The sequence below is a fragment of the Plecotus auritus genome (assembly GCF_963455305.1).
Source record: "Plecotus auritus genome assembly, chromosome: 6".
Lineage (NCBI taxonomy): Eukaryota > Metazoa > Chordata > Mammalia > Chiroptera > Vespertilionidae > Plecotus > Plecotus auritus.
Genome location: NC_137773.1, coordinates 38,675,821 through 38,688,690, shown reverse-complemented (window position 1 = coordinate 38,688,690; position 12,870 = coordinate 38,675,821). Strand labels below are relative to the sequence as shown.

Below are 12,870 nucleotides of genomic sequence, written 5' to 3'. Positions count from 1 at the left end.
CAGCTGTAAGAAAATAAGTGCAGAATATGTCTCTTTGGGGGTCACCAGAGACTTTGTCTGATATTATAAAACACTTGTTCATAAACTATTTGCTTCTTGTAAAATTTTCTGGTAGAAAAACATTTCCATTAGTGAGATCAGAGTCTTAAATTCTTGTTTTAAAAGCTATTAGATGAGGAATAGTTGACTAAGTCTTCTCATATTTCAAAGTCTGGATTCCATCCAGCAGAAACATATTTTGATGAGGGGAGATCTGTACACACTTATAAAGATGTAAAGAGTCTTCCTAACATTTCTGACGACATGCCTTATTCCAGATGTTATCCTGTAATTGTATTGTAGGCTGTTAAAGAAAAATTCTCATTAAAGTATTAGAAATACCAAACAGTTGGAGAATAGCAGCTGTTGAAAGTTCGAGGCATGTTTGTGTGGAGAAAGCTCAAGTATGGAATATTTTTCTTCTATTTAATCTCTTCATCCAAGTAAATCTATCTTTGCAAACTGTCCACTGCCTTGTACATAACACCATGTTAAGTATGGTGAATGGCAGTAATCAGCGTCTTGTTTCTTAGTGCACTGCTCAACAAGTACATAGGTCATTCTGTAAAACTTGCCACATGGCACAAGTTTGAATCCTGGCTCTGCCACCTGCTTGCCTGGTAACCCTTCTCTCTCTTGAACTTCCGTATAAAAAGGGGGCAATCATAGCCCCATGTCATAGGGCAGTCACAAGCATTACGTTGGATAACAAGATGTTATTAGATAATGCAATTTTAACAATAAATAAATATATTTATTCAGGCCTTAGTACATTATAGAGGAACCACAACTGAAAGATTCCCCTCGCATCAGCTTGGGATGTATACAGCCTGCAAATTCAACCAAGATTCTTGAGTAAATTGGTGTGTTTTTTTCCAGTTCCATAAAATTTTCCAGTTTTATGCCGTGGCTACTTGAGAGAGAGACTCTACCCTACTATTGAGGATAAGTTGTCTTGAAATGTGTTTACCTCTGGCCTTGAAAAGGAAAAGGAAAATGGCAATAAAAAGTAACAATAGGAAGGGAGGAAATGCCTGACTTCATTTTCTGTCTCGGTGACCACGTTGCCTGTCTTACACTGAGCACACTGTAAGTAATTTTACACCTAAAGTCAAAGGACTCCTTGTGTAGGGTCTCAGCGTGTCTAGTGTTACTTGTGTCGAAAGCAACTTAAGAAGTTAATAAATGAATGATTCTGACCATCCTCTATTTATATAACCAGTCCAGAGTGACAGGGTTGTAATAGAAAAAACATTCCTTTTATAATCAAAGGACCTTATGTTTTAAGTCAGACTTTACTCCTCCACTGCAAAATAAAAACGATAGGCTTCTCTCACCGATTCTCTGTTTTAATGTACTTCACTCCTAAGCAATACTGCCTGTATGTTAATTAAATATGATTATTTGAGGTCAGCTTGGTTCAAGTCTTAGTTTGGAGGAGCATTAAAACTCTAACAAACTTACTTGAAGGTGTGGTCATTTGGGTGTTGGTCTGACACAGGGTGTATTTCCACATGCGCAACAAAATATTTCTTCCATATATATGAGGATAGGAACGAGCTTGACTATTAGATTCCCTTATTTCAATTTTCTTCATATTTTAGAATTGAAAGTCAATGATCTTTTGTTAAAATTGTTCAAAATTTAAATATTTAAAAGCCCAGAGTTTTTCAAATGTGTCATCACAATAATTTTTAAAATGCAATTTACAGTCATTCTCAAACTTGGGGATTAGATTGAAATTGAATTGAAAAGTTAAGTGATAAAAGATGAGTGAAATAAAATCAGGATTTTTTTTTTTTGGTATAAATATCTTAATCTGGATTTTCCTCCCTCAGACTTCCCCTCATTTTTCATTCTCTTATATGAGTATGGTATTCTGATCATTAAAAAAGGGAGGGAGGAAAATGGAAATATTATACTCTCTTCAGATAATTTTATTTACCTAAATGAGACTGAATAGCATCAAGTTTATTGCAAAAAGTCTGCCTGACTCAGGTGGCAGTGGCATGGGGAGGACAGACAGCGGCCCCGGCTCCTGCAGGTTGTTTAACGTAATCCGTCGGATGATGTTTGGATGCAGGAAAGAGCTGGAACATGGTTCCTGGGCAACACTGTACTCACGTGTTTAGACATCTCCCTCCGGCAGAATTAACAAGCACAGAGAAAATTCTAAGTAGAACTCCAAGTGAAAGCTTCGCCTCTGATGCATATGGTAGGGAGGAACAAAAGAACATTTTAGGGCATGAAGTGCAGTTTTAGAAGGATGCGAATGGGACTGATATACAGGATAGTGTGTTAAACTTCCCAGGTCCCATTCATATAGAGTGAGAAAAAAGTTTGAAGGAAGGTGGAATCAGTTAATAGAGGGCCTTTTACACCAGTCTAAAGAGTTAATATTCAATCCAAGGAGAATCAAGAAATGAAGATGACTTTCAAGTGGTCATACTTTATAGAAAGTATTTATATGACATGCAAATTATGGATATGCACATACTAGTATATGTGTATCTTGTTTACTTGTAAATATCCTTTGAAGAAAATAAAACAAATTTATTTCTCAAAAATGACTTCTAAGCTGTGCTTTTACAGGCTAAATATGGCATTTATTTCAAAGGTCTAATATTTACCAGTCACTGCTACTATTTGGTTTCATAAAAACCCTCCTAATTGTCGGAGAAAGCCAAATGTGATCTGAGCTTTCTTGGCAAAAGGATATTGACTTTCATTAAGACTGAATTGCAGCACAGACCTTTAAGCCTTTATCTGCATCTCATTAACTGGCATGTGATTTGGGAGAGTGGCTATTAATTATATAGAAGACGGGGAATGACTAGAAAGGATCATTCAAAGGCAAACTGTGCTTAAAGCTGGCCATGTCCCCAAGCATTATGCACTTCATCTGACAGGCATCAATTTGCCTGAGTGTTTGGAATCAGCTGTCCTAGGGTTTTTAAAGGACACATTGAGAAGCAACATTAATGTCTAGTTTTTTTTCTTGGAATTTAATTTACTGCTAAGTCATTTTTTATTTTTTATTTTTTTACTTTGCATGACTGCTTGGTTGAAATGGCAAGAAAGGAGCAAATATGATATAATAGGAATAAATCCTGTGATGGTACAGGTCAGTTTCCTCTCCCCTCATCATAAACTATAATGGTGTACTCTACTAAAATCCACTACAAATTAAAATAAAATGTTTCCTTAGTATAAAGATACACAAAGAGGAAGTCCTCATACCTATGGCTAAGAGGTCAGCAAGTAGATTGTGTCTTGTTAAATATAGACTGTACTGGAAATATACATTCATTTTTTAATTTCTATTAAAGAGACATCTCATAATACGTTTTTATACATCCACACTTACATATAGTTTAAAATGAATTTGAACTCTGTTTTTAGTTTGATCTGTGCTGCTAATGCTTTTGAAATTTTGCCATGTGCTCTCAAGTCTGGCCTCTTTTTAAAGTCAAACGCTTCTATTTTTGTATGCTCAATTCATATTTCCAACGTTCACACTATCTGCCTTACTGTAATTTGGCAAACTTAAGCTCAATAGTGAGTGCAGAATGCACTGTGCTGCATTAAACTATTTTGATGGGTGGTCAAAACTTGGAACTTTTAACACTGACCTTGGGAAAAGCCAGGTAAGGATTTTCCAGCTCCACTCGTGTGTATATGGGGAGTTTAGTCATCTGTTCTGAGCAGCTGGATTCTCACCTGTTCTTTTGAGTTCAGGTGGAACTGTCTACAACTGACAGATCTTTCTCAGACTTTGCAGAAGCAAAAGCAAATGGGAACCAATAATTTTGACTGTAGAATTTTGTTAAATGGTAAGCATTCTGTGACAATAAGATCCCGGAACAAATAGGCCAATGTGTACTTAAACATTCTTGTTGAGGTATTCCAGATTATGAAGGGAAGTGTTTCCCAAAGGTCAGGCCAATGATTGTCCTCCTGCATCTGAAATGTATGGGTGGTTGTTAATGCAGATTTCTTGGCCCCACCTTAGACTTAATGAGTCAGAATCTCTAGAAGTGAAGATTAGGAATCTGCATTTAACTCACTCCTTGGGCATTTCTTAACCACTGATTTAAGTTACCTCGCTAGCATTTGGGGGAGTGATTTATTGCTATGAAAAGTGTTCATACTTAATGGGTAGCACATCAGTTTAATCAATGTTGTTATGTATTTGTGTATATTTTACAGAATTACTATATCTTTCGAGAGAGGTGCCTAAGGGTCAGAGGAAGAAACTTGATGCCATTGTGATAGATCCTTTCCTATTTTTTTGTAAAATGATACTTCAAAAAATTTACTTTGTACTTATACAAACACACACATGAGGTTAAAAGGTAGCATAGCTAGGGTTAAATAAATTGGTACAAGTTTGGGACCAGATTCTGCAATCAGCATAAATACCACTTTATTTAAAGTAATTGATACTACTTTCATTATCAAGGTAATGATTTACTCATTAATGTTTAATGCTTAAACATTACTTAATGTAATTAAATGGATCATGTTTTACGGTGCATATTTTCTTCAACTAAGCATTAGATAATTGTAGTTAAGTTATTAAGTATACTGATTGTGTGCTAAACACATTTTCTTGCTCTTTATAGACATTTAACTTGAAATATGGTAGAACAACTATCAGTTTTTATTATTTTTAACATATATTTTTATTGATTTCAGATAGGAAGGGAGAGGGAGAGATAGAAACAGCAATGATAAGAGAGAATCATTGATTGGCTGCCTCCTGCACGCCCTACATGGGGGATCCAGCCCATAACCCAGGCATGTGCCCTGACTGGAATCGAACTGTGACCTCCTAGCTCATAGGTTCACATTCAACCACTGAGTCATAATGGCAGGGCAGCTATCAGTTATTTTTATTTGCCTGACTGAACTCAGGCCTGAATAGAAACTTTCTTGTAAAGTATTTAATTCATTTCTCTTTACACAAAGGACATGCAATTTCAAAGCATAGTGTAAGAGGATTTTCAAGATTCTTTGAAGTAGAAAATATATCTTCCTTCCCAATTTTAAATTCTTTTATCTTTTATTCAATGGTGGAATCAATTTGGTAAGGTAGTCTTAAGTGCAATTTCTACAAGAGCTGAAGGTCAGCCAGTAATATAAGGTTGAGCACAATGTTCTACTTTAATTCATTAAAGCAGTTACTTTCTGTTGAATCAAGGGTGAAAAAAGAACTCACAGCCAAAGGCTAATGAAGCATTATGCACATATTTATTTGTTGAGTAAATAAAATGAGTGCTATGCCTCCTTCAGTTTCCCCAACTGCTCCAAGCTCTTTCCTGCCCTCGGGTTCTTGCCACAGACTGTGCCTCTGGTTGTAGAGAGGTCCTTCTGCTTTGCAGAGCTGCCTCCTTGGCATCCAAAGGCTCTCTTTTCAGATCAGCCTTGTTTGACTGGGATATTTAATGTAGATCTCTATGTCAGCCTTTTATTTGCTTCTTTCTTAAAGCTTATTACAACTTGTAATTGTCTTATTTGTCTGTTGACTCATTTCTTTTCTGTCTTTCCCATTGGGGTGTGAGCAACTTTTAATCACAGAAAATATCTCTTTTATAAACATTTACATAACCAGGGCCTAGCAGAATGACTGGCACATAAGAGGTATTCAGTATACTAGTATACATCTGTTTGACTTCAGGGATGGATGGATGGACAGATGGATGGACCAAAGGACAGACAGATAGATGAATAATAAATGCTGTTAGGTTGAAAATGTTTACAGTGAGACACATCTTAAATGGCATGCTAACATTAAATGATGCTTGCATTTGATCAGTGGTAAGCCCCTCAGTAATTTTGTTATTGTTGTTAATCCTCACCTGAGGATATTTTCTCCCATTGATTTTTTAAGAGAGAGTGGAAGGGAGAGGGAGAGGCAGAGAGAGAGAAACATTGACTGTTTGCCTACCTCATGGGCCCGGACCCCTGGCGGGGATGGAGCCTGCAACTGAGGTATATGCCCTTGACTGGAATCAAATCCATGAGCAGGCACTCTAAGCATTAGGGCCCTCAGAGTAATTTTATATTTATCTAAACCACTTATGAGGAATTGGACTGATCGTATAGGAGCATTTTGTGGATTGTGTACTTTATTCACGCTGTTCTGTGTGACTTGGTTGATACTATAGATGTGATTTTTTCTGTATAACTGTGGACACACTTTTTCTCCTGTTTGTGAACAAAGCATGATGTGTGGATCTAATTTGATTAATAATGCCACTAGCTACTCTAGGTTGTAAAGCTATGCTGCCAAAATCCATGCTGTGATTTGAATTTGGTAAATATCTAAACCTGGTGATGTATGGGATAGCATTAGGGGAAAAGTGAGTTGATATATGCAACTCTCAATTATTATTGTTAAATGTCAATGTACATGCTTCCATTGTGTGAGATTTCCTGGGACCAGAAGGTCATGACAGTTCTTTTCCAAAAAGCTAGATAGTTAAGGTTCATTGCAATATGTACCTATAAAATGTCCACTTAGCACATTCTTTGGTGTTCTGTTTAAAAACACATGAAGCCCTGAGTGGGTGGCTCAATTGGTTGGAGCATTCCATACACCAAAGGGTTGTGAGTTCAATTCCCTGATCTGGTCCCATACCTAGTTTTGGGTTTGATTTCCAGTCAGGGTGCGTATGGGAGGCAACCCATCAATGTTTCTCTCTCACTTCGATGTTTCTCTCTCTCTCTCTAAAAATCAATAAAAAACAAAAATATGTATATGAAAACATTTAGAAGAAAATGGAATATTTAAAATTCAAAGGGAATGTACTGAACAGTGCTCTGGCTGGGTGGCTCAGTTGGTTGAAGAGTTGTCCAAAGGTTTTGGGTTTGATTCCTGGTCAGGGCACATGCCCAGGTTGTGATGTTTCTCGCTCCCTCTTCCTCTCTCTCTCTCTTTTTTTCTCTCTCTTCCTCTCTCTCTAAAGTCAATAGAAACATATCCTTAGGTGGAGATAAAAAAAAAGATGGAAGTGACTGCATCTATTTTAATATTAATAAGGTAGGAGACTGCATTTTAGATTTGGCATTATTTAACAGAGAGAAATAGTAGACATTTAATATATTACTTAATTAGTCAAATGTAACAAGTTGTTTTAAGAAGATGCTGTTATAAAGATATGAAAAAATAATAAATATGGGATTGTTCCTAATTTTATTTTTACAGGCCAGTCACTTAGCTTTATAAATCTTTAATCATCTATAATAATAAAAGCATAATATGCTAATTAGACCGGACAGCCGAACAACCTTCTGGACATCCTTCCGGATGACCTTCCGGACAAAGCCAGGGCTGCGAGGGCCAAGCCCCTTGCACGAATTTCATTGATTAATAAAAGACTAGCATCAGAATACTGTGTACCGTAGGTTGAATTATTATTACATTACCAGGCACTGAGCTAGGCAAGATTTTTACATTTCTATATTCATAGCAGTTCTGCAAGGTAGTATTTTTACCCGTTTACAAATGAGAAAATTATGGCTCACAGAAGTTATTGGTCTATAGCCATATTGCTAAAAAAACCGCTGACTCAAGTTTATCTGCTTTCAATCCTCATTTTTTAAAGCTGTATCACATTGCTTCTAGAAAGGAGCTTTAGCAATTTAAAATAATACTCAGAGACATTATTCATGCAGTTTAGGTTTCCTACTTAGTCAGTCAACAAACATTCTTAAGAAGTGACTAGGCGTGGCTGAGAATTGGGGATAGTCTAAAATTATGCATGAAATTTGTCTCCAAGGACGTTCGTTTTGTAAAGTGAGATCATCTCCAGTGACTGTAAACCTTCCCATGCTTGGGGTCTCCTGGGAATCCAGCTACGTCTCTTCATCTCCAGCTACTTGAAAAATGTGACAGGGCTGCCTTCCCTGGAGCAACGCTCAGTGTGCCTTGTTTAACCAGCAGTGACTAAATAATTCTGGCAAGAAACAAATTTTCCCTTATGAATCAGATTGGAATTGTGACGGAATTAAAGTAGGTATTTTGAACAAAAAGAACATTAGTGTTGCTTTCTACCTATGGAGTAAACAAATCTAAATTATTTAGATTGACTTATGAAATACATCATCATTTTCTAAAAACATTCCAAACTGTCTCTAGACTACCACTCTGAACCCACAAATTCAAAAGGCTCTCAACCTCCTTATTCCCTGAATCTGCTCTGGTGGCTACTGACATGAATCCTTTGCTGTAGGGTTCTCTGTGCTTGGAGTGTTTTCGCTGCCTTGGCAAATCTGACTCGTATTGCATGTCTGGCTCAAGACACCTTCCCTGGCAAGACATTCTCAACAGTTTCCATCCCTATTAATCATTCCTTCCCAGAACTCCGTTAGCCCCTATTGTTCCACCATCCTTTGTTCCCTCTCCTTTTGTGTGCTCACTCATCTCTATCCTCAATATGTGACTGCATTTTCAAATAGATTGCAAACATGTCATACATTCATTTCTGTTTGTTTGTTTTTGCAACACCCAACTGGGATGACAGTCACCACTGGCGTTTAGTGCACGTAGGCTCAATTAATAAACCCAGTTACTGGGTCAGGGCTTGTGATTTCTAGTGACCAGCGGCTGTAGTTATTTGACTCCTTTCAAGTTGAAACCTCATTAGACTAGGACAGTGGACTGCAAACTGCGGCTCGCGAGCCGTGGTTTGCTGCTCTGTTGACTAATGAGTTTGCCGACCAATGGACTAGGACTAATTCCTCAGCACTGAGTATTCCAGTAGGGAAAGGTTTGACCTTAAGTACCTACTTGTGATTATTGTCCATCCCCTATGAGGAAGAGGGCCAAAGGCACAAAATTTTTAGTTACAAGGAATCTGTGATGAAAGAACTTGTACTTCTTCTTGGTATGATATTTCAATTGGTTTGAAGGTTCCCAAAAACATAATTGTTTTACTTAAAAATGAGAACTCACATGCTGAAACCCATTAAAAGCTTATTGAGCATAAAATGTGCACAGAACATCATCACAACAAACGTGTGAACTGCCATCTTGTTCCATTCAGCCTAATTGTCTTTCTGGCATTGTCATCATGGGCTGTGTGCTTTGGTTTTTGTTTGGCCTTTAACTAGATAATAAAGCTTGAATGTGTCTATTTACTGTAAGAACCCATTGTCAGGGTGCCATCTGTAAACTTGTATTTCCAAATATTTTATGACCCGAGTAACAAAATTCACATGCAACGTACCAGAGATTAATACTTCTTTTTATTTCACCCAATATTCAGCTTTAGGAATTAGCACTAAAGCTGAGTTGTGCGTAGGGGGTGGGGAGAAGAGCTCTTCAGTATCTGAGGTGACTGTTCTGCTAATATGCACCTATGGTCTCTCTTCCCATTTGGTCTTTAGCCATCCATTGCCCAGGAGAGAGTGGTTTGGACTGAAATTCCTTCACTAGACCTTTCACTAAAAGGGGAAGTACTCCTATGCTAATTTGTTTTATTTACATCTAGTATTTCAGTGCATGTTCATTTTGAAAAAACAACATATTTTTCATCTATATTGAGAATCTATACTAATAAAAGGTAATATGCTAATTAGACTGAACATCTTCTGGACGATCTTCTGGACTTCCTTCCGGACAAAGCCATGGTGGCGGGGCTGAGGCAGAGGCAGTTAGAGGCCATCAGGCAGGCAGGGGAAAGCAGTTAGGAGGATCAGGCCAGCAGGGGAGAGCAGTTGGATCAGACCATCATGGGAGAGCAGTTAGGGGGATCAGGCCAGCAGGGGAGAGCAGTTGGATCAGGCCAGCAGGCAGGTGAGCAGTTAGGAGCCAGCAGTCCTGAGGGGTCCCAGATTGGAGAGATTGAAGGCCGGGCTGAGGGATCCCCCTCCCATGCACGAATTTTGTGCACTGGGCCTCTAGTTTATTAATAGTTCTAGCTATACCAAAACGAAGCATCCTAAGAAAATCTCATGGCTTAACAGACATCAGGGTTCTGGAAAGATAAAAGGATGAAAAATTATGCAAGAGAGGGGACCACTTGAGGATACTTAACCCCTGTCCCTAGAACGTTTTCCTTTCTACTTTCTATTCCTAGTATCCAGGAGGTGGTGAACAAGCCCACGTTAGTTCTCCCAACCTGTAATGTACAGAAGCAGGCATCCCAGTATTTTTTCATAAGGTAAAATTCTTGATGGTAGTAGCCCTTCTTAGCTAAGTAATAACTTTCATGTCTGTTTTGGGAGCTTTTTTCTGGGAAAGCTGCACCATGAAAACAGCGATTGGTCTATTTTTGCAGTCGTGTGTGTGTGTGTGTGTGTGTGTGTGTGTGTGTGTGTGTGTGAATATGGGAAAATGCCCTGCAACTAGATACTGAAGAATATGTTCTCCACCCACCCATCACGCACTCAAAACCAGGCAAGGAAGAAGTAGGGAAACTCTCATCTTTGTTCCTCTAGCAATACCCAGTTCTTACATGTGCCATCCTGCATGCTCCCTGCTGCCTGTGTGCTGTATTGCCTGAGTCTTCCCATGGCCATCATCTCTGTGTCATAGGCCTGTCTTGCCTGCTCTGCCCTTTTCTCCCATCTGCTGCCCTGTCTCTTCTCTATGGTCTTTAGCCCACTGACTGGGTCTTGTGATGGGTCACTCATGCTTTGTGATCTCATGATGAGCCTTATGCATTCTGTTGCTCTCACACTGTCTTTGTAACTCTCTCACATGATGATCCCCACTTCTCTATTCCCTTTGATGGTTCTTTCATTCAATTCCCCTCTTGTGAGTTATCATTTAGCTATGGTGTTTATGAAACTTTTGTGTCATAGATCCTGCCTATCCCAGTCAGACCTTACCAGGAATCAGTCCTCTCAGCCATGATGGTTGATGGATATCATATTACTCAGTGCAAGATCATAGGCTTTCCAAAAAGAGCTCATTCCTGTTTTATTTGTCCTAATTTAATTATAATTTTTTGACAAAGTTTACCCTCTTCCACCTCCACCCACCCCCTCCCTAATTATACTTTTAATGAAGAATTTTAGAGAATCTAGTATCCTATTATAGTCCTAGCTTGGCTGCCTCTAACTGCATTATTCAGCTGAATTGAGCAAATTGTATTCCTGTACGACTAGTTATTTTCTGAATATAAAACTCTTATTCCTGTTCAAATGAATATAAAATGTTTCTTTTTGAATAGCTGCTAAAATTTTGAGATCATTTCACATGCCACTTAGTTTCTTCTAGCTTTCAAAGTTTATCTCCCCAATCCACTGCTGTTTGGTATGACTCCTGTTAGACATTTTCAGCAGTCTGTGTTGTCATTTGGTAAAATCTGTTTTCCTGGAGTTCTACAGGCAGTGCTTTGATTAAAGGCCTTGTCATCTCCTGGAAGAGTGATGAGGCGTGGCCTCACAGCCCATGCCCTCTCTGAATGATTGCTTCTAATGTAGTCTTTCTTAAACACGTCATTCTGGATAAGGCATTTTTATGCTTAGTTTTTTTTCCCCAATGTCTCCCTATTGACAAAGAACAGACTGCAAGATATGCCCCTGCTCACAATCTACGTAAAAATTACTGTACTGCCTCTAAAACCCAAAAACTAGTTGTATTTTCTCTAAGAACCATACGCTATTTCACAACACTGTGACTGTTTACAAGCTGGATCCTCAGCCGGGAAGGCTTTTACTTGGTCTGCTTGGCAAATTCCTATCTGCCCTACATTCTTAATAGATTGACCACCCCTGAATTTTTTATAGTTGTCAAAATAACTTATTAGCCCGAGGAGCTGGATATGAAATGTTAGAATTTCATCAAATCTGTTTTGGAACAAATGGGATTTCCTGGCACATAGCTTCTTTCTAGTAGTCCTCAGCCAGAAGGGATGCCTTTGAGCTGCTGCGACCCTTTATCCTGGTCTGGTTACACGCCTGCCTGGTCCTTTGTGAGAATCACGTACAAGGGATGGAATGTCCCCGTCTGAGTGTGCAGATTATCACCACAGGAAGGAGAAACTAACTGGCCCCTATGTGGACTGACTCTGGCTCGGGAAATCTGGACCAGTCAGAGGAACAGTAATTCCAACGGAAATGTTTCAAGTGTGTTTATGCTCATCCCTCCCTACCTTCCAGTGCTCTTGCTAGAGTTCCTTTGCTCACCTCTAAAGTGGGATTTGAAAGCGCCATGATTTTTAAAGTTATCTCTGGTGAAATAAAAGTACCAGAATTAGGAATAAAAAGCAAAGGCCCCTGTGTCCTTATGCTGCTTTGGGGCGGTCAGGTGTGATAGGGCACTTGGTGCCCTTTCTGCGTGGCACAGCTGTGAGGGTCTCTGAGAATGGAAGGCTGAGCCCAGGGCTCCTTCCTGGGCGTGGTGGGCGGCACAGCCGACGGGGAAAGAAACCCAGCTGCTCCTACAGAGTTCAGGCCACTCTAAAGTACTCTTGGCTTTTCCTGTAGAAAGGCTCTCCATTTATAATTTGTACGGGAAAGTACGTTATTGACATAAAATACAGTGTGGAGAAGTAATGTTAGGCATGCTGATACTAAAATCTAGTAAGACTTTGGCTTTCATTGTTTCTGATGTAGTAGCAGCAGCTGCTCAGAACTTCAATTTTCGAACTCTGTGTAGTTATTACTTAAAAATGGTTGTCATAATTTATAATCCGACCAAATGACTTCTCCTTGACCCTTCATTTATAAAGAAAGTAGCAAGCAAGAGAATGTAAGCAAAGCATTGATTATAAGCTGAGTATTATGATCTTTAGGGTTAAAGCAATATTTTAATACAATGAATTACTAATTACTTCATATGTAATGAAGTTATTTCTTTGAAAATTTATCTATGAT

At 38.7% G+C, this 12,870-nt stretch overlaps 1 protein-coding gene across 1 annotated transcript in view; it reads left to right on the top strand.

The window, feature by feature from the left end:
- CHSY3 (chondroitin sulfate synthase 3) overlaps positions 1-12,870 on the top strand; it is a 248,417-nt gene that overhangs the window by 49,050 nt on the left and 186,497 nt on the right. The gene's annotated exons all lie outside the window — the stretch shown is intronic.